The sequence below is a fragment of the Ascaphus truei genome, chromosome 2 (genome assembly GCF_040206685.1).
Source record: "Ascaphus truei isolate aAscTru1 chromosome 2, aAscTru1.hap1, whole genome shotgun sequence".
NCBI classification, from domain to species: Eukaryota; Metazoa; Chordata; class Amphibia; order Anura; family Ascaphidae; genus Ascaphus; species Ascaphus truei.
In genome coordinates, this window is record NC_134484.1 from 473874874 (window position 1) to 473879352 (window position 4479).

Here is a 4479-nt window from a genome sequence, read left to right on the forward strand (position 1 = left end):
TGGGGAGAGAGAGACACACACACACACAGAATGGGGGAGAGAGAGACACACACACACACACACACAGATAATGGGTGGAGAGAAAGACACACACACACACGCACAGACAGAATGGGGGAGAGAGGAACACACACACAGATAATGGGGGGAGACACACACACACACAGAATGGGGGAGAGACACACACACACCCAGAGACAGAATGGGGGCGGAGAGAGAGACACACACATACAGAGAATGGGGGGAGAGAGACAAACACACACCCAGAGACAGAATGGGGGCGGTGAGAGAGAGAGACTAACACATACAGAGAATGGGGGGGAGAGAGACAAACACACACAGAGAATCGGGGGGGGGGGGGGGGGAGAGACACACAGAGAATGGACAGGGAGAGAGACACACACACACAGAATGGGGGAGAGAGAGACACACAATGGGGGCAGGGGGGGGTGGAGAGAGACACTCACACAGTGAATGGGGGAGAGAGACACAGAGAATGGGGGAGAGAAACAGAGAATGGGGGAGAGAGACACAGACAATTGGGAGAGACAGAGAATTTGGGAGACACAGAGAATGGGGGAGGGAGACAGAGAATGGGAAGGGTGGAAAGAGAATGGAGGCATGGGGGGGGAAGAGAATATGGAGGCATGGGGGGAAAGAGAATGGAGGCATGGGGGGGAAAGAGAATGGAGGCAGGCATGGGGGGGAAAGTGAATGGAGGCATGGGGGGGAAACAGAATGGAGGCATGGGGGGGAAAGTGAATGGAGGCATGTGGGGGAAAGAGAATGGAGGCATGTCGGGGGGAAGAGAATGGAGGCATGGGGGGGAAAGAATGGAGGCATGGGGGGGAAAGAGAATGGAGGCATGGGGGGGAAAGAGAATGGAGGCATGGGGGGGGGGAACAGAATGGAGGCATGGGGGGGAAAGTGAATGGAGGCATGGGGGGGAAACAGAATGGAGGCATGGGGGGGAAAGTGAATGGAGGCATGTGGGGGAAAGAGAATGGAGGCATGTCGGGGGAAGAGAATGGAGGCATGGGGGGGGAAAGAGAATGGAGGCATGGGGGGGGAGACAATGGAGGCATGGGGGGGAAGAGAATGGAGGCATGGGGGGGAAAGAGAATGGAGGCATGGGGGGGAGACAATGGAGGCATGGGGGGGAAGAGAATGGAGGCATGGGGGGGTAATAGAATGGAGGCATGGGGGGGAAAGAGAATGGAGGCATGGGGGGGAAAGAGAATGGAGGCATGGGGGGGGGGAAGAGAATGGAGGCATGGGGGGGGGAAGAGAATGGAGGCATGGGGGGGTAATAGAATGGAGGCATGGGGGGGAAAGAGAATGGAGGCATGGGGGGGGAAGAGAATGGAGGCATGGGGGGGGTAAGAGAATGGAGGCATGGGGCGGAAGAGAATGGAGGCATGGGGGGGGGGGAAGAAAATGGAGGCATGGGGGAGAGAGAATGGAGGGAAGGGGGACTGAGAGAATGGAGGGATGGGGGAGAGAGAATTTGGAGGGTGTGTGTGAGAGAAGGGGTGACAGAGAGGGGTGGAGAGACACATAGAAGGGGCGCAGTTGGTGATGTTTTATTTAAAAATAATTTTTTACTGTGTCCCGGTTTTTACTTTTGTAAATCTGGTCACCCTAATTAGAGAGTTGGAGTCCCTCAGAATGTCACAATATAATTATAGGGTTCCTTAACCAAAAAAAGGTTACACACTGGTCTGTGTATCAGCTCCTGTCTGTGTAAATGCAAATTGTGTCTGCACAGAACAAGCAGGGGAGGTGTGAGCACAGGCAGAACATCACAGCAAGCAGGGGGGGGGGCACAGGAGGGAGGGGAGGGGGGGGGCACAGGAGGGAGGGGAGGGGGGGGCACAGGAGGGAGGGGGGGCACAGGAGGGAGGGGGGGGCACAGGAGGGAGGGGAGGGGGGGGCACAGGAGGGAGGGGAGGGACAGGGAGGGACACAGGGGGGAGGGACACGTGTGAGCACAGGCAGAACATCACAGCAAGCAGGCGGGGGGGAGCACAGGCAGAACATCACAGCAAGCAGGGGGGGGCACAGGAGGGAGGGGAGGGACACAGGAGGGAGGAGAGGGACACAGGGGGGAGGGACACAGGAGGGAGGGGGAGGGACACAGGAGGGAGGGGGAGGGACACAGGAGGGAGGGGGGGGGACACAGGAGGGAGGGGGGGACACAGGAGGGAGGGGAGGACACAGCTAGCAGGGGGAGGAGGCAAAGGAGGGAGGGGAGGACACAGCTAGCAGGGGGAGGGGACACAGGAGGGGAGGGCACACAGGAGGTAGGGGGACACAGCTAGCAGGGGGAGGGATACAGGACGGAGGGGAGGATACAGCTAGCAGGGGGAGGGGACACAGGACGGAGGGGAGGACACAGCTAGCAGGGGGAGGTGACACAGGAGAGAGGAGGGGACACAGCTAGCAGGGAATAACCGGTCTGTCCTCTGGTTTGGAAGTGAGATCCCAGTAAATATGAGACGTCCCCTTCCCAGGTACAGACAGGGCTGTGTTATCATGCAGGAGAAATGAGCAGCTGCTGAGGGGCTGATAAAGGAGGGGCAGAGGATAAACGGGGCAGTAACCCCCATAAGGGTAGTGGGACTGTCCTCTTCTCCTACACAATAGGAAGCTTCAGACATTCATTAGCTGCTCACATCCCGGCCTCCTGAGACCTGCAGTCTGGGCAAATAGCCACTAATGTACTGGGCAGCAGGGGACTGGGACCAGTGAGGGAGGAATACAGGGAGTAATCACAGGCCGGCAGGACTCACTCACAAGCAGCAGCAAGGTAATCATGAGATATTAATAATATATCTGCTTAATCCCTTTTTTAGGTTTTCTTTATTTGTATGTATATAATAATAATAATAATAATCTGTATTGTAATATAGCACTTTTTTCCCTCATTAGCACATAGTATTATTACAGACGCAGTCCCTGTCCAGATGAGCTTACAATCTATGTTTTTGGTGCCTGAGGCACAGTGAGATAAAGTGACTTGCACAAGGTCACACGGAGCTGACACCAGGAATTGAACCAGGTTCCCGATTCAAACTCAGTGTTATTGTTTACATGGTGTCGGTACTGCTGCTTGTTCAGGATTCAGACCCCGGTGAGAGGCAAAATGACTGTACATAGTTACATAGTAGATCAGGTTGAAAATATACAAATGTTCAATCTGTGCTAAATTTAGACGACAGTTACTTATCCTATATTTGTATTTACACTATTTTGATCCAGAGGAAAGCAAACAAAAAACCCCAGTGACACATCATCCAATGATTTATTTATTTAAAAAATATTTTACCAGGAAGTAATATATTGAGAGTTACCTCTCGTTTTCAAGTATGTCCTGGGCACAGAGTTAAGACAAATAATACATGTTTACAAATACAGTTACATGGTACTGGTTATACATTATATACAAGACATTGCATGCACAGTTAAAGATAATTTATATTACGGGCAATGATGTCTCATAAGATGAAAAATAAATGACTTCCTGACTAGATAATGGAAGATTTCTCCCTGGATCAACATCCTTCCCATATTTGCTTATTTGCTATATCCCTGTACACCTTTCCTTCCTAAAAATACCCAACTTCTTTTTTTGAAGAGATCTGTTGTTTCTGCCACCAGCCCCCACTCTGCACAGTATGTTAGAATTGGATAACAGGCACAGGGGTTCCCCCGGTCAGCCGGTCCTGGGGCACAGTACTGCCTATTGTTAACACCAGCACCCTGAGAGTGATCAATGCCACCATTTTGTATCACCTTTGGATACCAAGAGTTCTTGTGCCAGTAAATAAAAAGGAACTTTCTGAGGAGGAAACATTGCAAGGGATGGTTGCTCAGATCAGAGGGCAGAAACAGAGGGAAGAAAGCAGAATAGAACAGAAACAGTGGGAAAAACTGTGGAGAAATGTAAATATTTGAAATAATTGCACTGAATTTGTGTTCTATTGTTTGATTTGTATTTTTTTCCCTCCCGATGTAAATATGTAATGTTTTGACAGTCTGTTTCTGTATTGTATATGTTGCATGGTTTTCAACAAATAAAATCACAGTACTGCCTATTCAGGGTGACTCTCAGGATCAATTCACACAGCTTCAGTCTAGGCCAAGCATGTCAAACTCAAATGCTAACAAGGGCCAAATAAACAAGGTTTAAGTCTAGGTGGGCCGCAAAAAAAAAAAAAACTTACATTTTCATAGAAACGTAGGTTTATTTCGAAAAGTTGTGTGTGTGTGTGTGTGTGTGTGTGTGTGTCTCACAAAACGAAAATAAAAACTAAAAAAGCCAGATGTGAATGACTTCTGAACCCATTAACCAGTGTCAGGATGCCCCTCTTGATTTCCAAAGCAGCAATCCCGCCTGGAATCTTACCTGATCCGCAGTCCCTCAAGGTACTATACTGCAGGGGAGGTGTTTCCTACCTGTCTTCCGATGTCCCCCGC

General features: G+C 50.7%; 2 protein-coding genes across 2 annotated transcripts in view; both read left to right on the forward strand.

The window, feature by feature from the left end:
- Nucleotides 1-2669: 2669 nt before the first annotated feature.
- LOC142488331 (uncharacterized) overlaps nt 2670-4479 on the forward strand; it is a 47899-nt gene continuing 46089 nt past the window's right edge. Inside the window, exon 1 of the mRNA XM_075588708.1 lies at nt 2670-2809. The gene's annotated coding sequence lies outside the window, so the exon portion shown is untranslated. The remainder of the gene's footprint in view (nt 2810-4479) is intronic.
- Nucleotides 2760-4479, forward strand: part of LOC142488371 (uncharacterized) — a 175377-nt gene continuing 173657 nt past the window's right edge. The window contains exon 1 of the mRNA XM_075588831.1: nt 2760-2809. The gene's annotated coding sequence lies outside the window, so the exon portion shown is untranslated. The remainder of the gene's footprint in view (nt 2810-4479) is intronic.